This window comes from Protopterus annectens, chromosome 2.part1 (assembly GCF_019279795.1).
Source record: "Protopterus annectens isolate FY-2018-M chromosome 2.part1, PAN1.0, whole genome shotgun sequence".
Taxonomy (NCBI): domain Eukaryota; kingdom Metazoa; phylum Chordata; order Ceratodontiformes; family Protopteridae; genus Protopterus; species Protopterus annectens.
Genome location: NC_056729.1, coordinates 281,111,260 through 281,135,487, shown reverse-complemented (window position 1 = coordinate 281,135,487; position 24,228 = coordinate 281,111,260).

Below are 24,228 nucleotides of genomic sequence, written 5' to 3'. Positions count from 1 at the left end.
GTCAGCACCTGTTTCCCCTGTACAGCTGGGATACAGGTGGGATCCCAGGGATACCTTTTGAGCTTCCCATGCAGTCATCCAGCTTCTTCTGAAAGAAGGCTAGAGATGTACTCTGCTAGACATAGGGAGGGAGTATATTTACAGACAGTGTATTGCTTGAGACACAAATCTATTCTGCCAACTGAAAAATTATATGGTGGTGCTTACTGTGATGGATTTGAAGTCTTCTTAAGACACTCAGTCTTGCTGGCTGGATTCTGCTGAAATCAAGCAGATGGCTAGAAATTTTTCAGAGTCAGTTGAGAAGCTGGTGAAGCACAACAGGCAGCGGACTGCTGTACAAAGTAGATATCCACCTTTTCTTTGAGGATTTATGGCACTGCGACTTTCCTGAACTGCAGTTTCACTCTGGATTTATACATCTAAAAAAAACTTTACTACTGCAAGCTGCATAAACTGGAATACTTCTGTTTAGGATTTACACATACGTACAAATGTTAGTTACTGCAATTTGACTGAAGTGACCCTCTGCAGGGCTTACCACTCCTTCTGTGTTCGAATGCAGGCTAGCTTGCCATTGAAAATTATATGGTGCTGCTTACTGTGATGGATTTGAAGTCTTCTTAAGACACTCAGTCTTGCTGGCTGGATTCTGCTGAAATCAAAGTCTGGTTATATTTGCATTCACAGTCTGTTGCATACAGAAACTTGCAGAATATACACTGAAGAGAGAATATACTTTGCAGCATCAACTTAGAGCAGTAACAAATAACTTTTTATAATAAACCAGATGGACTAACGTTGCAGCTTAAAGTACTGTTCCACTTTACTTCTCATATAGTACAGATGATGTGAGAGATATAACATTTACCTCGGGACAAATGTGTTCCTACCAATACCCCTAACATAACTGGATTAGTGCAGATCTTTATATACAATTTTAGTCATGCACATACATATACATTTCCTCTTGGTATTCTATTTTGGAGAATTGCTCATCCTGTAGAAACAATACTGATTGTTGCAGATGCTGACACAAACCACTGACTTAATGATATTATTTTTCAGCTTTTCTGACAGTGTGAACATCCTGTTTTTTGTCTTTAGTATTCTATTTGTAAATGCAGAAAAACATGTTTTTTTAAGGAAACACATTGTAACAGTGTCATAAACATGTCCTGTTGTCCATTCTTTTTGTATGCAGAAAAACATGTTTTTTAAGGAAACATATTGTGTCCATTCTTTTTATATGCAGAAAAACATGTTTTTTTTAAGGAAACACATTGTCACAGTGTTTGTTAAAAGCAGATTTTGCATTTTTGCTCTTGCATACATCCTGTTTTTAAGTCTGTAAGGAAATAATGTCCATTCAGCAGATTCCTTATTTTCCAAGCCACGGTTATTTAGTATGGATGCTAATCACATATTGCTAAACTCTGTTTCTGCATCTAAGCAAGCTTTATTTTATACCTTATTTATGTTACATATTTGTAACATAATTACTTTCAACCTTAAAACCCTGTTGAGCATAATCTTACACCAACAAGTTGTATTCATGTCACAGACCATATGAGGGCCTTGCGTGTGGGTTGCCTGAGTGGGGTTTATCTTATGGATATGCATACACTCCAGCAAGGCTGGTTTGGGAATGGCTTTGTTAGCTAGACACACATTGCCTATGATCAGTCTGTATGACACTGAGTAGAGCGACAGGGCTTTCAGAGTATCTGTATAGGATAGATGTTGCAGACCCTGGATTTTCCTGGTCAGGAATGTCTGTGGTCTCTGCCACTGCTGCACATGGTTGACAAGGTAGATGCCAAATGAGCCATTGTACCCAGTAATGGGTCTGATAAGGGATGAGTACAGGGATGCTATGTCCTCCTGGTTCCTGGATGACATACCCTTATTTGTGAAGTAGGCCATGTACACAGCCTTCCTTACATATTGCCAATGTGGTAGGAAACTTTGAGGTTGCTATCAACCTTGGTGCACAAGTCACCTCACACCTGATTGCATGCTCAATACATTGTTATTACTGTCATAACTAGTGTGGATGACATCTACCACAACAGGGATAATTATGCAGTCGCTGGCATTCAGTTTGAGACAATGCTTTTGGCACCAGTCATTAATTTGGGTAAGGGCCTCCTGGGGGATGCTTACATCTCTAGGGGGATGTAAGACAGTGGCCAACTTTCAGTCATCTGTAAACCTGGCCAGGCACACACCACTGGTTTTGTCTTGCACCTCAGCACAGTATATCCCAAACAGTAGAGGCCCCAGAGAGATCCTTAGGGTACACTGCTCTTTAAGGGTCTACTGCTAGGGGTGGCTACCAATACTTTGACTGAGTGGGTACTATCATTGAGCCAGTTAGCTACCCATCTGGTAACATACAGGTTTATGCCTAGCTGTGTAGGCCTATGTATTTTGGCTGACTAGGGATTATTGTCAGAGGCTTTGGCTAGGTGAAGGTAGGCAATGTGTACGATCTTCCCCTCATTCATGTGTGTGTTGACCACTTCAAAGCAGTCAACCAGGTTTAACAGGCCTGATCTCCCTTTGACAATATCAAACTGTGTTGGCTCAAGCATTTTGAGGTTGTCAATGTCCCTGTTTATAAGGTCCTTGATAATGCTTTCCATGGTCTTGCAGATCAGGCTAGTTAGGCTGATGTGCATATGACTGGTGTCATCTTTGTGTAGAGGGGTGACAGTGGCATTCCTCCATGCAGATGGGATAACACTGGTGCTCAAGCTTTGATTGACTACAGTGTGTAATGGAGCTTAGAGCTCATGCCTGGGTTCATGTAGAATGCAGCCAGAGATGTTATCAGGTCCCATGGATACTTCAATTTGTTGCCCTTGAGAGGGCATTATGAACCTGCTCCCTGATGATGAGGGGAGGGGACAGGTGCTGTGCATGTCCTCCTGTACTGATGGCATGACGTGGTGGGGATAATTTCACTTACCTGTCTGCAGTAGGTTGGCTATATCTCTGGCATATGTGTATGTGGTGTTATTGACCTCAAGTACAGAGCAGATTTTGGTGTTGCCTCTGAGACTGCAGACATATGTATGGAAGGCCTTGTAACTGGCCTTGGTGGATGTATCTAATTTGCACTCATAGTTAGCCTGAGTAATTCACCTACAACCTTATTTGCTTGTTCAGACAAAGATGAGATTGCTTCCAATTTGGCACCTGCGCCTTCTTGGCCTTGTACAGCTAATATTTCCACCTATTATGGGGTTTGTGCATTGCTGCTATCCACCACAGAGGTTTAATCTACCTTTGGGGAGATGATTTTGTCCAGTCAGGTACTGCTGAGTCCATACAGCTATGTAGGTGCTCATATAGATGTTTGGTGTAGGCTTGGACACAAAGTCATGACTTAGTTAAACACTTTTCCAATTTCAAGCTAGTCATATAATCAAATCTGTTTCAAGGCAATGCAACAACCTGCTGCTGTAGTCATTTATGTCTGTTTGATGCACTGAAACTCAGATTACACATTTGTAAAACAAGTACAGCATATTTACCTGATGTTTTGCAACTCATGTCTGTATGTTTGAGGCTTCCAGCTACTACTATTACTGCATACATTTCTGTTCTTGGTCAGTTTGGCACACTGTGTTTACACACTTGCAGCTCAGTCATACCTCTCAACCTGTTAGAGCAAGATATGTGGACAAAGGCACACATAAATGGGGGCAAAGGCCTAAACATAGTGACACTTCAGAAATATTGCTGTTACACACTTAGTTGATAGCTAAGTAGGTTTTGCATTCACATGAATACTTTGCAGGATATGACATCTGACAGTCAAACGTATCCCATTATGTTATGACTTCAGTCTTTACTGATTTGCTAGACAAAGCACAACTGTATGAGAAATTGACTACAAATATGAGGCAAACATGGTCAGTCTTCAAACTCTGGACAGTTGAAAGGTATGAGCTCAGTATATAACATACAGTTCAAGACACAGTTCTGCTCCAGTTGTTTACTATGCACATAGCCTATATAGGTCTCTTACATTTGTAAGACGAGCATATGTATCATAGTAGCATTCACAAGTGACAATATTTACAACATCCCAGGTAGCCGGCCTGGCAATGTCAGTCAGTATTGTACAACAGACACTCCAGTAGTAGTCATATGTGAGCTGACCTTTGCTGGGGTGACTCAGGGGCTAGAGCTGTGCTCTATGTCACTGCAGACAGAGCCAGCAGGGATGTCCGTAGCTGATGGACAGCAACATGTCAGTCCAGCAAGTCTTATTGAGACCTATTGTTTAACATCCTATTTCCCATTATTGCATCCCCCCTTCTGCATTCCATTGCATGCTTAATTGTTTGACAGACCTGTCATAGTGCTGCAGAGTTTTCTGTTTCAAAGTAATGCAGATGTGTAGGTTTCCATAGTCACAGTCTGACTTTGCATATAAAGGTTCAGACCTGTTTTGTATAAGCATCAGCTTGCCTTTTGTAGGTAATGCTCATGAGCAGGTGATGGCCTGTGCACCACTTGGTGTCTACCACTTGCCAATTGCATCCAGAACAGCTGTGTTGTCTTTCCATTAGCCAATGGCATGGCAAAACGGTGCTATAATTATGTCCTTCATATGGGTCTTGTCCCTTTTCCTTGCCTGTGAGAAGGACATTATGGAGGTGTGGGAGCTACAGCATCACAGAGGGTAGGTAGAAATATGTCTTAGAACAAGAGATGTGGAGAAAGCCCAACAAAATGGATGAGAATGTTCCACAATTAGGGACAGTATTGCTATTATACAGTTAAAAATTGCTAGATTAACAGGGTTTGTCTGGACATGCATTTTCTGTGAGATTTGAAGTCTGACACTGATATGTATATGGCATATCTCTCAACTGTACAGATTTCCACAGAATGTCCAGAGGTTTGCCTCATGTTTGGTCTGTTCCTCAGAATTATTTTTGTTTTTGGCAAATCATTAGGATAATCTGAGTATTGAAGCCACTAAATACTGACATCCATTTGGTTTGTGACTGCATATCCTTCAGAAACTTTATTTTAGAACAAATCCTGCCACTCCAGTAACTTTTTCAGTTTATAACACCATTATTTAAAATATCTCCCTATTTTTGGGCCTCTGTCCCCCAAGTATGTCAGGCTTTATCCTCATGTCTTGCACTAAGAGGTTTAGAGGTATGGTGTATCCTTTAGTGACTTCATTTCTGATATCATCCCAGAGATTTAGCAGACTCCTAGAAATGTTATGAGGAAGAGGCCATAAAATGGTCCCAATCCCTGGACATTCTGTGGAAATCTGTACAGCTGAGAGTTAGGTATGTCTGGCCATTGTTAACAGACTGTCAAGATTGTGTAGCAGTGTAGTGTGTAAATGTTTGTTGGGCTGAGTAGGGTCAGGGGCAGATGTGAGTGTTATAGATCCTTTTCTATCTGACTGTGCATGCTGCTACAGTTGCTGGTGGTCTCTCAGCTGTATATGTTTGTAGGGGCAGACTGAGTCATGTCCCTTAACACCTCAGGATTCCAAGTACACTGTGACTTGGGGCAGTATATCTAAGAGTAGTGTGTGACTGGCAATCAGGATATGTTTGTTCAAACAGTCATTATACTATAGAGGTCAGTTGGCTTACTGGCATGTTGCTGTGACTGTGGTGCAAATGGTTGTGGGTAGACAATTTCTCACTGATGTCTGTTTTTCCCTACAGTTACATCCCTGTGGTGCATAAAATATTAGCAAATGCATGACCAATTCCCCAGAGCTGATTTGGTGTAGTGTTGTGTTGACCTGATTGTAGTTCAGAAGGTACTGGGTGAAATGGTTGATAGCTCTCAGTGTTTTTCCCTTCTGTAACATGACTGCACTCATGCCTCTCCATTGTCCAGATTTGCATAGACTGTCAAGATGTGTGGCTCATAGTTTTGGTCTGTTCCCCATAACTGTTGTGGATGTCTGACAAATCACTTGGATGATGCGAGGATTGTAGTCACTAACTAATGACAATAATTTGTGTTCCGGACTTGAAATCTATCAGAGAATGTATGCTAAAACAAACCGTGATACTCTAGCAACTTTCTAAGCCTATATAATCCATATTTGACTTATGTCCCTATTTTTTGGCCTTTGTCCCCCCACTTTGTCAGGCTTTGTCCAAATGTCCTGCATTAAGAGTTTGAATATATAACTATATATATATATATATATATATATATATATATATATATATATATATATGTGTGTGTGTGTGTGTGTGTGTGTGTGTGTATGTGTGTGTGTGTATATATATATATATATATATATATATATATATATATATATATATAAAAATATATAGTAGGTAATGCTCATGAACAGGTGTATGAATATATGTATATAGCATTACTAATTCTACAGGTGTTTCCTTAATCTTGAATGACCATCCTGCATGATATATTTACTGAGGCATTACTAATTCTCACAGTTCATGTAGAGTAATGGTAGCTACTGCAACTCGAGTGCACAGGGTCCTGTGTTTAAGACTTGCCAGGGATGTGTATTTTTCCCCTTATGTTAAATGACTGTGATGCATGATATGTTTGTAAAAGCATTACAAATTCCCACAGCTCAGATGGTGTAGTGGTACGTTGCGGGGATTGTAGTACAAAGTGTCCTAGCTTCAAGACTTGGCAGGGCTGATTATTTTGTTGCTGGGCAGAACAAGGGCTGATTGAGATAGAGTGATTAAAGCACTTTTAAGCAGTAGTAAGTGGGTTTGCGTGGTTTTGTGCAAAGCTAAGCAATGCTAAGAGATGCCTAAGTCCCCTTAGCTTCACTTCATGAGACTTATTACCACTTAAACCCACTCTAATTTCAAAAAAAGAAAAGAAAAAAGGTGATAGGAAAGTGGTGAAATGGGGGCATGCAGGGGGAAAAACATTAAGAAAACCAGCTAGGGATGTGCAGGACAGGTGTAGGAAAGGGCCATAGCTCTCCATTTCTTCTGCAGGAACAGCTGTGAATGATATGGACAATTTGGAATTTAGAGCCTCATATCACACAGGGCGGGGTATGGGTGACATACATTGCTTGAGTAATTCAAGGGTGAATTGATTTACATCAGTGTACATGGGGCAAAATGGAAAACTATGTATGGGACATGATTTATTTATTTTTTTGTGGGGACAGATGCCCCTTTTTATTTTTTTTTTAAGGTGAGAGTGAGATGTTGAGGAAAGGTTGTAGGTATATTTGGGGAGGTAGGCTGGGTAGGAAAAGTTGCTTTTGCAGACAGACATGACAGACAAGACAGCAGACAGGGGTGGTGTATGACACATGAGGGGGGTAAACACCTTGGATGGGAAGCGTGGTTGGGAATCAGAAGCCCATGTGCCCCCAAATGGAAACAGTGGGACTGAGGTACCCACCCATGGGCAGTCACTACTGTACCTTCATAGCTCCAAAGGTGGTTGTGCTGGGGGCTGGACAACAGGGGCAGCCTGCCCCTCGACGTGCACCAGGCAGCCCTCCATCTGGCTCAGTCATCCATCCAACTCTGTATGGATGAAGCTGTGCACCATACCCTGGAACGTGCGGCAGGTGACGGGCTCCTCTCCACACCCTCACCTGGGGGGATGGGCCCTGTCCCCAGAGGCAGTTCCACCCAAAGGTGGTGCAGGACCAGTGGAGGAGGAAGTTCCAGATTTGGTCCCAGACATGCTGGGGCCCAATGCCATAGCCAGATGAGGCAAGACAGGTGGGTCCACTGGGATCTGCCTTCCCAAATGTGCTATGGTGTTGAGGTTTTCCAAGATTTATTGGTTAGTCATGAACACAGCATGACAAAATTAGTTATAACAGCATGTGTGGGTGTTCAAATTAACCCAAAACAATAGATTTGAAACAGTTGCATAGCAAACAGAACACATGCAAAAATGGAACAACAATAAGGATTGTAACGGTATGCCAGTTACATTGACGGCAACAGGCCACCAGCAATGGTATTTGAGCAAGGTATGTTAATATGCAACCAATTAAATATATGAACAACAATAGGACACAAGTCCCAACATTAGGTTTTGAGAAAAACATACCTGTAGTATATGAATAATAATTAGTGATACAGATAAGGGGTGTGGGGAGAGAAGAAAGTCCATTAACAACTGTATAGGCTTACAGTACTGCTCAATACTCTACAAGTCTGCCCTCACTTTACATCACATATGGCCCATAGCTTCTGTAGCACATACATACCTGTTAAACTGTCAACCTGGAATGGTATGGGACAAACTGTGGCAACTCTGGGTACATGACTAGAGTGGACTAGTACATGTCAGGGTTACATATATGACAAAGAAGGAGTACCCTGCACTGATGTGTGTGTGCTACTGACATACTTCACCTGGATTCCTATCTGTGTCTAAGGTTATTGGCAGTAGTGACCACTAGTTGTGACAGTGTGACACTTGAGAGATATGCATTAGGAAGAGTGCATGGTGTATGTACCTATCCTGCTGTCATTTGCAGGCATGGGGTTGGACAGTGGAACAGTTGTAGATGGTGTATTAGTATACCCTTCCTACAGCTACTACAAACATTTCTTTACCTGTAAGATTTGTGGAGAAAATATCTGTTAACACTGCCTGAATGTTCTACAAATATTCAAGATTTCTTGAATGTAAATATGCACATATCTTAGTGCCACTCCCTGGATTCAAACCATGTCTGGGTGTGCAAAAATGAATCACAAACCTATTTCTCATCACACTGAGCTACTGGGGAACTGCTGTCTCTTGTTTGACTGATTTATGTTGAATACTCTTTTGGATAGACAGTCTAACCTTGTAATCCTGAGATTCACTCATGACAGATAGTTAGTGTGCTGTGTATTACTCCTTTGAGATACTACAACCAGGAAAGCAAAGATTAACACAAGGCAATGATGTAGGGTACACACACTGTAATACATAATACATTACTATTCAGGGTTCAGATCTTAGTGCAGGGCATATTTCTTTTATATCTTGTTTTACAGCTCCACAATCTACAGTTTTGCATAACAGCTGGTTCTCAGAACAACCTCAGTTAATGCATTCTGTCAAAGCTATATTTGCTGTGAAGAACCTGTACACCTTCTATTTTGACAACAACATACCAGAGTAAACACAACAGTTTGTGCTATAAATATTTATTTGAGTAACATGACACAATGCTTTATAACTGCATATCCTGTAGATCAATATTACTCTGACAAACTTTATTTATTCAGTAGACACAGAACACACTACAGCTACTGGCAGTAAACAATGTACTCATTCTTATTTTTTGCACTATAAACAGCAAGATAGATCTGTACACACCAGCCTGTCATTGCAGCCTTGACAGTATGTCCGCATGGATCTCCACATTGCTAGCTCTCTCTGCTGCAGCAGTAGGGAAAAAAGAACATATTGCATGCCTATCACATACTCAGACTAGAATTTGGTACAGCTATGGATGAGATACTTTTAAACTACTGGGTCATTCTGGTCCTGAGCTTCTTGGCTCCACTGGGCCATGAGGGCCTCCTTCCTATGCTTTAGGTTGGCATAATGATGCCGTACCTGCTCACCAGTTCGGGGGATTCCAGTGCACTTGTGAGATCACATGCCAGATGGTCCTAGGCCTCCGTTTTGTACTGTGAGCTCTGGTACTGGCCCTGCAGCAGTCTGTGGTCATGGTCTTTAATGAAGAGCCCAGCCATGACCCTGGACTCCAAGATGCCCCAGCACTGCAACTGAATGTGTGCTCCCTCTCCAACATCAGACATAGTTCCTGGAGGGTCAAACTACAACAGGTTCTGGCTGTATTCCCACCTGTTCAGTTTAAATAAGGCCATATTCCTGCCCTTTGCTATCATTGGACCATTTTGAATATGTTGAGCACAGCTAGTTTATTATGTGCAGTTCACCAACTTTTCTCCAAAAGTCGCCAGTTTTAGGTGGAACTAAGATGGACAGAGGTGCAACCCCGCTAAGTTGAGTTGAGCAGTACTTAAATGGGTAGATACTAAGTAGTGCTTAGTGGTGTGCAAATACGCTCAGCTTGGCTGAATACTGCTTAGAATAGACTTCTAAGCAATGCTGAAACCGGTTAAGCAGAACTGAGCACTGCTAAGCATTGGTCGGTTTTTAGGTGAAAAATAGTTTTGAATTGGACATTAATTACTCATTACTGACATATTATTAAGTGTATATATTTTAGTTTACATGACATCCCCCTATGTGCTTACACCTTGGGGTGTGACTGTACTGTATGGGACACTTCTGTTTACATAGGGGTTTCACAGCATATATCCACTAACACTTCAATTATGGACCAGCTACACTACCTTGGTTAACAAATATCAATCACTACATCATTTAAAAAAAATGTTTAACAATGCTTTCCTATGTAAAAATGAAGGGCCTGTTTTGCTACTCAAACCGTGAACTGCCATATGCAAAGCTGGAACTTTAAACACTACACTATCTTGCCGTTGAGGATTTTAGCTATACATTTGTATTTAGGGCCTATGAGATGTTTAAGGAATGCTGACCAAAGTGCTGCAAAGCACAATCCCACTCAGCTATGCTTAAACTTCACTTACAAAGGAAAAAAAATAATACAACCACTTGAATTACATATATTAATATTAATGCTGCTTCGTATTTGGTAATTCACTACCTGTCATTCTGTCAACTTTCTAAGGCTGTATGTGCAATATGCTTTAGATTTGCCCTATTTTGGGACCTTTGTCCCACGTTTATTTCATGGCTTTATCCAGATTTCTTGGTGGAAGAGGTTGAGGTGTGTGCATACCTCTCAACTGTCCAGATTATCATAGACTGTCCAGATGCCTTTCTCCTATTTTTGTTTTGTCCTTTATAACATTTGTGGTTTTCTGCAAATCAGTGGGATGATCTCAGGATTGAAGTCACTAGATAATGGCATGCATTTCAGTTTCAGACTTCTAATCCTTCAGTAAATGTATGTTAATGCAAACCATGTTTCTCTATCAACTTTCTAAGTTTATGAGAGCTGTACTTCAAATATGTCCCTATTTATGGACCTTTGTCCCCCCATTTGGTTGCCCTTTATCCGGAGTTTGGGCACTAAGAGGTTTACCGGTGTGGCTGTATGTCTGGGACACACTTGTACTGTAAAGTGCCGTATGGCACTTTGACAATACAGGGTGTGTGTTACAGTTCCTGTCAGACACCCCCTGCATTGCTTTCCATTCACATTCCAGCCTTCAGTGTCCGTGGACACTGAAAGCATTGTAAAGTGCCATACGGTACTTTCACAATGCAGGGGGTGTGTGACAGTACCTGTCACACACACCCTGCATTTATTTCAAGTCCCACTAACTCTTTCAGTGTCCGCAGACACTGTTTTACTGTTTTATTAGTTGCTTTCAGTGTCCACAGACACTGAAAGCATTTTTGCGTTGGATCTGCAGACACTACTGCAACATGCCTCCTGCACTCATTCAGTGTTCGTGTCCGCAGATCCATTTTCAGTAGCGCACCTTCATTAATATGAATGGCATGCTGCTGAGAAGGCAATGCAGACGTGAACACCATTCACTCTGTGTAGGAATAACACTATTACTACACAGAGTTTATTGAATCCTGGGGATAGAGTATAATTGATGCACACAGTGCTATCTGTGGGCTATGCTGTGTGGTGCATGGTTTGGTATCACCATAGCTCTCAACAAAATTAGGGACAAATACAGAAATAATCAAGGACAATCAGAAACACTTTCAAAATATTAGTACTATTAACCTGAGATATTGACAGAATAAAAGAATGTGAATTAATGTACAGTTTCTGAAGTAAAAGAAGTCTACAACTCTAACAATCGTCATTGTTTATTATGTGCAGTTCACCAACTTTTCTCCAAAAGTCGCCAATTTTAGGTGGAACTAAGATGGACAGAGGTAAAATTTGACTCAAAGTCAGGGTAGTCCCTAAAATATACTTGAGAGGTTTTGCTGTCACTGTTCACCAGACATTCCTTTTCATCTTTCAATATATATATTTTTTTTATTACAGAACAGGTACTCATATTATTGTTTGTAAAATCATGCCTGATTGCGCACTGACTCCAGTGATGTCATAAGGCATAATATAGGAAATAATCACATTTTTACCTGTTTTGCACAATACAGTCCAGTGAGGTGGTGTACCTAAGTATGCACTTACTGAGTACCCTGAAGGGGCTAAATTAGTAAAAACTGTCGGTTCACATGAGTTTATACCTTGCATTTGAATAAAAAAACATGTCATATTGTTTTTAATAGTATGCAATTTTTTTCAGTTTGAAGTATGTTGTCTGTTGAGGTACTGCATATCAGATTATTTTATTTTGTCATACGCAATAATTTGTGTCCTCAGAGACAAAAAATATCATCATTTGTGCAATGGTGAGGGCAAAGTATTTGTTTACATGGCAGGAGTCTCATTTTAATCTGTAATTTTTTCATCGTTGTTTCCGTGAAAACTTGTTGATTACTACTTCTAAGCTGTAGGTGACTACCAGCTGTAAGAATGGTAATGGCTAGAGCATTGGTGATAATGACTGCAATCTTGTGTTATGACATAAAGCTTTCTTTCCACAGTTCCATGAAGTTTTAAGCAGTAATACTACAGAAATGAAATGTAGACAATTGAAGAGTCCTAAGTCCCCCCACTCTTTTTTTTTTATTTTTATTTTTTTAAATAACTTATTCCCCTTTAAGTTAAACATTGATCTGTGTTTGGGAATGATCTGTGTTTGAGAAGTTCAAACTATAAGTAACAGAACTGTCATAGTTGATTCACAGTAGGTCAAGGACAAGTGTGTCACACACATCAGCTATAGACAGGCTAGGTGACGCGGCAAATGTGTCACATACATCTCCTGAAGATAGGGTAGGTGACAGTGCACGTGTGTTATACACATTTCTTAAAGATAGGCTAGGTAACAGTGCAAGTTATTTTGAAGAGGGGCTGTCATGTGACCTACTTGATGCAGGTGATCATGCAGACACAGTTCTGACAGAGCTGCGAGACCATGATCGGGACCTTGAATGAGAGGTTCTGTTAGGTGAAGATGAATGCTGACATGGCCTGCATGAAATCTTTTGTGCTTGTTTCCCCCAGCTAATTGCAATACTTTCTTGAGAAGTACTTATTGTCTCATGTGATCTGCCTCCGCATGTCTGGACAGTACTTGTCCTCTTCCCTTGCCAGCTGACTCCTGCTTGAGACTATTAAGTCTTACCTAGTGTATGACTGTATGATGATGACATTATTCCATCTCTGGTATATTTCCATGTCATGCTGAAAATCCTCCTGTATGCCTTTGTGGACTCTGACCATTTCCATCTGACTCTCTGTAGCAGCGCTATGAACCCTAACAATGTCACAGTGCATTTGCTGCTGAGAAGTCAATGCTTTACATGTTTCCTTGGGTAGCTGTAACAAATTCCTGCCCCTGGCTCCCACTTGTAAAGGTTTCACTGTGGATACTATTACCTCTGAATGTTTGCCATCATCCTAAAAGTGTTTGTTTGGGTTTGGAAACACTGGTGTAGAAGTGCGTGGGTTTTCTTACTGTACAACTGTGAGTTTAATCTCAACGTGTGCTTAACTTTGTGTTACACTGTCACTTGCTGCAGAGTTACTAACATGTTGTGGGGTGTGAGATCTAGCCATTAAGCTTGGGGACTATGTGACACTTTCCTTAAGCTGCCTCATAAGTATAACTATGTTACTATCATCATCATCATCATCATCTTCAAAAGCCATTCTGCTGATGATGTCTTCCAAATTTATTGCTATAATGGAACTGTTTGTTTCTGCTGCTGACCCTGTAAACAATTATTTGAAAACATTACTAATAAAGAAATAACATACAACACTTTCTGCTTATTAAGGTGGCCTGGGACACACTTACCATGCACACTGCCTCCATTGTCATTCTATATATACTGTATATGTTGAAGGTTCACCTATTAATAGTAATTGTCATGTGTTTAATGTAATTATTTTTGTCAGCATTACATTCTGTATATAAATGTATGTTAGAGTTTATAACCCAGCCTCCAAGAGCAGATGTGTGCTGCTGCTGCTGCTGCTGCTGCTGCAGACATTGGTAACAGCCAGTGTCTACACCACCTGTGATTATTCCAGTGCCATCACCTTCTGTATCACAGTCATCCCCATGAATGGAGAGGAGGTCTTCCTTATCTGGTGATAAAAGGATAATTGTAAAAGGACCCCCCCACAGGACTGGTACGTATAATGCCATTCTGCCTTGCTTTGCTTCTAGCACATCCTACTACATCATTTGTCCTCTTCTTGCATTCTGTTAATGTGTGGTTTCTTCCACTGACTGCATTAATATCCAGGATAAATGATTCCAGGCTTTTATTCTCTCAGCTTGTTTGCCCCCACGTTTACCAAACAGATATTTCATATATATCCTAAGGGTTATCATAAGGATGTGGTTTGCTAAAGTCCTTTCTCTGCCTTCGTCCCTTGTTTTGCATCATTAATGCACTTGAAAAATATGCTGCAGTCATACATAAACAAACATTTGATGTAATATCTGTCAAACAACACAACAATGAAAGTGTATCCTTCTATAAACAAAGTTAAGTAACACAAATGCCATAATTATGTATAGATGCAAAATCTCAGTCTAGCCAAGTAAAGTTGTGCTATAGTGATGTCTGCATTTTAATAAATACATTCATAACAGTAAAGCAATCACTTTTTTAATGGATCCATCCTTCCCTTGGCCCCTACCATTGTCATGTATTCATAATAGTGTCATTTTTCATTCTTCAGTGACACTCAGAAATCTCCATGTTAGACATATGTTTGTTCAACCGACAATTACACACACATTGCATTTCAACCATATATATTTACAATCATTAAATGACACAAGTTTTCCATTTACAAATGACAGCTTTACACTGTTCACTAACGCCTTGTAATATGCCCACCATATCAAGAAAATAAAGACTTTTTGAAGTGAATTCACCATTTTAAAATTATTTTTAGTGTTTCATATTAGCATACAATATTTCTGTTATTTTTTCTTACCTTAAGTAGTCTGTGGTTTCCTAGGTCATTTGCCACCTAACTCTAGTAACCACAAGTGTATGTGACAGTGTTAAACTATTTCACATAAATTCAGGTCCATTTACATGTTTGTATGTAAATTAGCCCTTTTACATTTATCTCTCTGAATTGCAGTATTAAGCAAATGGGTACGGCCACTTATGCAAATAAATCGCTCTTGGCTACTCAAGAATGTGGCCTTAGGTTCACATGAATGTGCTCGGGATAATGACAGAGACCAAAGCATTCCTCAGCAGTCCCAGCATGCTGTGGGAATGAATGGATAGCCTCAGATATCCCCAAAGCTAAATATGTTTAGAAGAAGCGCAACTGAAACAAATGCATGACATTTTGCACAACCATGAAGTATAATACTCTCCCATCTAACATCATCTGGCACACCTTATCACCTCAAACCACTCAACAAGTAATAAAAGTTGATAATGACATGCATAACAGTATTTATTTCTACAAAAAAACTTCCCACCAAAAAAGAAAAAAACATTAATACTGCTGTTCTAATGCATGAGGCATGTATAAATGACTTTCAGGTGCTACATTCCAAGAAAGGTAGCTAAGGCAAAGCATGCCATCAGTAGAACTTGTGAGTAATGACTTATCCACCATATAAATTAAATGTGAATGTATTCATTTAAAAAAACACGTGTGACAAAGCATTTTTTGTTAAGCCAAACATGCTAATAATAACAGTACCTGGTTTAATGCCCCTAATGGTTAACTTGGTTTGGTTAAGGTGATATCAGACCCCAGAGGGAGTGGTTCTAGAACTGTGAACTACAGCCCTGCTCATATTTTCTTCATTTTGGTTTTGACACTTCAAATGATGTTAACACCTGTGAGGTATGAGGCTGCTCTCTGAGCTAGTCCGATAAGGAGGCCATCCTTCTTAAGATAAGATCCAGGCATGCATAATGCACAGTGAATGGAAAAAAAACTGATATCTAGCAGGAGATGGGTAAGCACCTATTATCCCTGACAGGTATCACTTGCTCCAACCAGCAGTGCCACCACAGGTAGAATGACCTACAAAAGTGTAGTCCTGGCCAGCTGGACAAGTGGGCTGACCAGGTAGTGGTGAGAAAGCCAGAGTTCAAGAGAAAGAATAATTTCTGTCTCATTTTTGGTCATATTAAAGATAAAAATAATTTATAAGAAGGTTACATAGCTGTAAGTATTTGCTAGACTAAAATATGTGTAACTGCAAATATGTATCTATAATATTATTATAGTAATGCAAAAGAAAGCATAAACATATTTGTACAAAAAACTGCATCTGTATACAGATATATGCAATGTTTATGTGATAACATAATTGTCTCCATAAAATGAAATGTAATATATGAATGAGTAAAATAATAAGTTGCATATATGCCTGTAAATCAAATATGTGTGTGTATATATATATATATATATATATATATATATATATATATATATGTGTGTGTGTGTGTGTGTGTGTGTGTGTGTGTATCAGTACACTTAAAACTATTTATTCATATATATAAGTATATGTATTTATACTGAAACCAAACAATATAGATAGATAGATAGATAGATAGATAGATAGATAGATAGATAGATAGATAGATAGATTTGCTTTGCCACATAATTTGATTTAGTATTGCATTACCTTAGGTGCCAGTTAAAGTCAGTGGCATCTGGTGACTTCAAATCAAAGGGGGGCTGCAGAAGACAGCTTAATGGGTGGGGCCAACTAGAAAGGGGTGAGGCCAACTAGAAAAGGGCAGAACTATGTTACAGTGGGATCAATGCTGACCATGCTTACCAATTTACATAAAATAAGTGCTCAGTCACTATTGCACATGATGAACATTCTTCCAACCAATACTAGACTAAAGCACATTACAGAGTTAATGAGGTGTTTAGGTTCTGCTGTAACATATCTAAACAGTGAAAATGTGGTTGGTCTTCACTGCATGAAACTATTATGACTACACACAATGTGGTAAACATACACTGTACTGTATGAAGTAATCTTCATTTTGTACAGTGCTAAATGAAAAGCAAGGAGATCTCACTGTACTATCTAGTCAGAGTTTACATTCTGTCTTATTTCACCCAAATACACATTAGTCATGCAAAGCCAGAAGTATTATACCAAAGCTACAGTGCCAAACATTTCATAGGTTCATAGGTTCATAGGTGTGTACTAGGCTAATGGCCCTGGAGCCCTTACAAGCCTAACCCATAGAAGTGCCCTGGCATTGTGCTGCCCGACATTAGTTCTCAGTGCCTCTATCAAGTAGAGCCACTGGAGTGATCCCCAGGGTGAACTTTCTATTATCCATTCCCAGCAAGACACATCCCAGCAGTAAGCCATAGTAATTGCTCGGATGTAATATCTGTCACCATCTGAAAGATGGACGTGGCATGAATGTGGGCCCAGACATACAAACAGTACACAGGTGGAAGTACCCTAGACAGACAATGTATAAAATGTTACTGTCAAATGGACACACCTTTGGAATTGTACATACAGGTTAGCAGCACATTAGTTGGGTTTGTAGTATGGAATACCGATGTTGTCTGGCCAAACACTGGCAGACCACAAAGGTCACAGGTATGAGGTATTGAGAAACTGCTGATGTCTCTGGACAAGCCAGCATAAGTGGAATGCCCCACATATATCTGAGAGTCAGCTGCAAGTAGCTTCCATAGCTAACATGCACCCAGCTCACCACACCATCAGCCACAGGTACCTCACAGGTCTTATACCTGATGTTGGGAATGAGTAAAATATGACCTCCACCTCTGTATGGAAATAGCCACGGAATGGAGCATGCTGAAGAGGTGTCCTATGCAGGTGTGTCCTTAGCTGTAAGCAGCACCCTGCCAGCATCCACACCACTGGATCAATAATGACAGAAACTATTGACATTAACACCTTGCACACCTACTCTGTCACCCCAGGGGAATATAGTGGCTTGCAGCCTGGGACTGTAGGAGTGACACAAAGCAATGGCCTGCTACAGATGGCCTGCATCACTACCAAATGCCCTATAGTCCTCTGTCAAAGGCCTGTGTCTCACCCATACTGCCAATGTATGTTATCTCATGGACTTCCAAATAACAACATAACAGTCCACAGAACCCATTTGCAAGGCCACATTGAAAAATCCCAGTAACATGTCCACCATGTCCTACTGCATGATCTGTGGACCAACCCAAAAATACTGATTGGATGAAGTGATAACTACAGGGAACTTATCAGATAATAAATAAACCACAGCTGAATGAAATGTATTCAAAATAGAACCATGAATAGAAGGCCAATTCCAATATATAGTGATAGAATTTATTAAAAGCAAATACACACAAAAATGATATCTCTAGCGCCTCGGCAATGCTTGCTTTTAACAGAGTAAACCTGAGGCAAGCATTGCCGAGGCGTTAGAGATATAATTTTTGTGTGTATTTGCTTTTAATAAATTCTATCACTATATACTGGAATTGGCCTTCTATTCGTGGTTCTATTTTGAACTTATCATATAATGTTTGCATAATGTCTGGAAGAGGATAAAATAAAAGGCGGGGGTAGGAGCAAGGAAGCCATGTAGTGTGCGAAGTCTGAAACTCAGCTGTGTGCACATATTATCCCTGCCTGCAAACACAAGAATGGGTGGCTACAAACCTGCTTGTAAACCACAATGTGAAGGGGTAATGACCAGAAATATGAGCCCTGCCTCTGGGTAACCTGTGTGAATCTGTACAGCTGTGAGGTATGGCCACAGCAAGATATGGCCATACTGTCATGTCGATGGATGTACAAACATGGGATCCTCATTCACAACTGCACCAAGGTGCTGGAACATTTACACACACACCCATAAGCAAGTGTCTGCAGATTCCCATCCAGAATGGCATGATTGTGCAAGAATATGTAGGCTGCAGACCACGATACTGGACCCAGCTTCATTCACCCTGTGTTCCCCAGGAAATTACTGCAAGCAAATATGTATACCTGACAGTAGTTGATGACATAAAACTTCACAGTGTAAAACAGTACATATGTCTGAATATCTCTGCTAACACCAAAACCATGTATCAGAAGCAGCACAGATGCAATTTCCTACAGTAACCCACTATCATTTGCCCATTTTGACCCCATATTGTCAACCAAACAACAGATATCCCACAGAATCAGGTTGCTAGCTGTAGGTGTAGAACACAAAAGCCTGCACTGGAGTACAACCTACCTGGAATTGATTCACATATTCAGTACAGAAGGTCATACTGGGCATGCTCCCACACTTAGAGAAATGAAGCTCATGTCTGACAACAAAATAATGAAGGGTCATACTGGGCATGCTCCCACACTTACAGAAATGAAGCCCATGTCTGGCAACAACAGTGGACTATACATATCTGACAGTCACAGATCTTTGTGCACACACTCCACATTGCACACAATTGGATAGGAATACACACATATATCCAAGGACAACACACTATAATAGGCCAAACTTACACATACATAAATGTGTGGAAGAGAGTGACAGACAGTGACAAAGATCCTCCCATCATGCTGCCTGTCCCACCCAGCACACATCCAATTGGCTAACACCACATGATGTGCAAATGTCAATTAGTGTAGACATTTGCCTCTAGTATCCCTCAGCACTATAGTGTTTGTGGTGCTTGTGATAACTGTGTAACATGACTGTACAAGTCATTATTCATCTAGCAGTTGTATACACATACCTGTTATATTTAAACCTGTGTGTGCCAGAGTGTTGTGTGTCTGCTTCCAGATGAATGGTTTATGGCCCATGCACACACACTGCACTCCCCATTGCCCTACTTTGGCAAGCTTGCTGATGTAATTCACCTTGAAATACACATTTGGTGAAAGAGTAGACTTATAAGCTCCATGGTGCATGCTATAGCTGTGTAATTCTATAGTATGATGTACTAGTTAGGTAGGAGTTCTAATCCCAGATATGGCAACTGTGTGTGCGCGCATGTGTGTGTGTGTGTGTGTGTCTCTGTGTGTGTGTGTGTGTGTGTGTGTGTGTGTGTGTGTGTGTGTGTGTGTGTGTGTGTGTAGGGATCAAAGCATTTGTGGTCATTCACAGTCACTACACTCCCCATTGGCCTACTTTGGCAAGCCTGCTGATGTCATTCGCCTTGAAATGCACCTTTGGGGGAAGAGTAGCCCAGTAAGCTCCATGGTGAGTGCTATAACTCCATAATGCTGTAGTTTGATGTACTAGCTAGCTAGGAGTTCTAATTCCAGACATGGCAACTGTAAAATTTTGTGTGTGTGTTTGTCTGTGTAGTGATCAATGTTTTTGAGGCCATTCACGGTCATTACAATTTCCATTGCCCTACTTTGGCAGGGCTGCTGATGGCATTCACTTTGAAATACACCTTTGGGGAAGAAGTAGCCCAGTAAGCTCCGTGGCGCATGCTATAACTGCGTAATGCTGTAGTGTGATGTACTAGTTAGGTAGGAGTTCAAATCACAGACATGGCAACTGTAAAACTTTATGTGTTTGTTTGTCTGTGTAGGGATCAATGCTTTTGAGGCCATTCACAGCCATTACAATTTCCATTGCCCTACTTTGGCAGGGTTGCTGATGTCATTGACTTTGAAATACACCTTTAGGGAAAGAGTAGCCCAGTAAACTCCATAGAGCATGCTATAAACTGCATAAGGCTGTAGTGTAATGTATTAGTTAGGTAGGAATTCTAATCCCAGACATGGCAACTGTAAACTTTTGTGTGTGCTTGTTTGTCTGTGTAGGGATTAATGCTTTTGAGGCCATTCACAGTCACTACACTTTCCATTGCCCAACTTTGGCAGGGCTGCTGATATCATTCACTTTGAAATACACCTTCCGGGAAGGCGTAGCGCAGTAAGCTCCATGGCGCATGCTATAACTGTGTAATGCTATAGTGTAATGTACAAGTTAGATAGGAGTTTTAATCCCACACATGGCAACTATGAAACCCTGTGTGTTTGTTTGTCTGTGCAAGGATCAATGCTTTTGAGGCCATTCACAGTCACTACACTTTCCATTGCCCTACTTTGGCAAGCCTGCTGATGTCATTCACCTTGAAATACACCTTTGGGGAAAGAATAGCCCAGTAAGCTCTGTGGCACATGCTATAACTGTGTAATGTTATAGTAGGATGTACTAGTTAGGTAGGAGTTCTAATCCCTGACATGGCAACTATGAAACCCTGTGTGTGTGTGTGTGTGTGTGTGTGTGTGTGTGTGTGTGTGTGTGTGTGTGTGTGTGTGTTTGTTTATATGTGTAGGGATCAATGCTTTTGAGGCCATTCACAGTCACTACATTTTCCATTGCCCTACGTTGGTAAGCTGATGTCATTCACCTTGAAATACACCGTTGGGGAAAGAGTAGCCCAGTAAGCTCCATGGCACATGCTATAACTGCGTAATGCTATAGTATGATGTACTAGTTAGGTAGGAATTCTAATTCCAGACATGGCAACTGTGTGATTCTGTGAGTGTGTGTGTGTGTGTGTGTGTGTGTGTGTGTGTGTGTGTGTGTGTGTTTGTCATTAGTACCATGTGTGGAGGTAGCTGTGAGTGCATAATTACAGGTCTTATTGTTGAGTGGGTTTTGCAATTTTTATATGGTGGGCCTATTATATGTCAGTTTGTCCACCTTACAAGGGCAACAGATATCAAAGAGCAGAGAGGCTGGTGTAGACAATCCATACCCCTACATGGACATCATGGATTGGGGAACAACATAGGCAACTCTTGTATTACCCAGAGAACACTCCCCAACCATGTCTCATACACAAACACACTTGGCTAGGCAACAACCACTATGTCGGTAGTTCCCACTATATTGCCCATAGATAGTAACCATGGTGTGATGGCAGTGGACTACAGAGGACATAGCACCCTGTCCCATCCTGCAATAGGCAAATCATTGCATACAGTGGTCCTTTGCTATGATCCCCACTGGATGCCTGCAACAATTGTAGAGTCAGCAAATGTAACCCACAAAGGAAATACCATGCCTTATACACATGCCCTGTATGGACAGATGCCACTGACACCAGTAAATACCTGTATCATGCTGTCAATGTAGGTGCAGGGTCAACCTGGTTTCCATTGCCAGCTTTCACCACATGAGGTCAGGAATGGCACAACAGATGATGACAATCTGTCCACACAACATACCCCAGACACCCCAGGTACACTTCCACATGTCACAGAACATGCATGTGGGCCCTGTGCACATACCAGACACCGTCCATGTTATGGAATATAGAACAAATACAAGGCAAGCATTGCACAGCACTGGCCACCCACAATAGTAACCCAAATGAGTGGATGGTGACTACAATACCCACCTGTGTGGGCCAATCCAGAGACTACACCCTTGAGCCACACTGCAGACCATTGTCATGTAGTCTGATGCCAAGGTATACCCTTTATCTAGCCTTGTACAGCCTTCTGGCACAGTCAATCACTACACACCTGTGAAGCAATGTTCCCATGCATGTCAGTACTGGCAAACACGTGTCTGTGTGTGTGTGGAGTATAATGATTTGGATGGTATTCACACTCACTACACCTCCCATTGGCCTACTGAAGCATGCCTTCTGATGTCAGACACATTTTCATACCACTTACCCATATATCAGCCTGATAACCTCTGTGGTGCATGTGATACCTGCATAATACTGTAGTGTAGCAAACTAGTTAGTTAGGAATTCTAATCCTGATGCTGCCAACTGTGATAATGTGTGTGAGTCCCTGAGACAGTGTGGCTGTTTCGTCCTTGACACCTGTTCTTGTGGACAGGCACATGTACTACACCTACCTTATCCCTCCTTTATCACTCTTGCTGATGTCACTCACCATCAAATATACCTTTGGACAGCTCTCCAACATGTAACCTGTGTAGTGCATGCAATATTTGCATAGAAATGTAATAGCAATACATAGTGAGGCAAGGGGTTGAAACCCTGTACTGGTAAGTGTGTGACACAAACATGCTTAGCTTTTACTCTCCTACCCCCTCCCTGTCTTACTTTGTCTCTGTCTGTCTGTCTCTTTCACTCTCTCTCTGGTGGATGTGGGGAAGTACACCTGATTTGCTTAGGCAGCAGCTTGTGTTTTGTAAGTGATGCTCATGATCAGCTGATGACCTGTGCATGAATTGCAGTCCCCCACTAGATGACTGCATGTGGAAGAGCTGTGGTAACATTCCCATAGGCAATTGCATGGAAACACACTCCTGTAACTAGGAACATCATGTGCGTGTTGGCTGTTTTCATTCACTGTTAGCAGGATGTCATGTCAGTGTTTGGCAAACAGTATCACAGATGGTAGTGGGATATACCGCTAACAACATACACTGTGGGGAAAGGCCAACAAACAGGAGGGGGATGTTCCAGACATGAGTACAGAATGTAAGTCTTGCTCTTCTGCATTTGAAGTAATGCTGGTTTAACAGGGTTTGTGTGGATATGGCTGCTCTACATGATTTAATACCTGTCATGACAGTGTTATGTGGTTGAGGAAACTCCCACCTGTAGGGCTATCTGCAGACTGGCCAGTGTTTGGAGTCTTACGTGTGTTGTGTTACTCACAGATTTCCTATCTTTAGAACTGCAGAAGCATAGTCTGAGGATTGCAGTCAGTACATGGTGACAGCCATGAGAGTTACTGACTTCATATCCCTCATAGGACATATGTCACAACAAACCCTGTTACACCAGTAAATGTATGAGGTTATCACAGCAACATGTCAATATTGGCCCTGTGTTTGTGCCTCCAGCCACAACTCTGTCAACCTTTGTACATATGTCATATAGTAAGAGGTGCATATGTTCAGTACACCATTATTTATTTACATCATACCCGATAACAAGCTGGTGAGATATCAGATTGCTAGATATGTTATGTATAGTACGGGTTATATTTGAGGACAAAACCTGGACATTCTGTCGTAGTGTGTACAGTAGTGAGATCTGTGTACTTATGGTGATTGTCAACAGTGTGTGCATTGCAAATATGTACTTTGGCCTGTGTACAGACTGTGGTAGATGTCAGTGTTCTTGGTCCTGTTCTA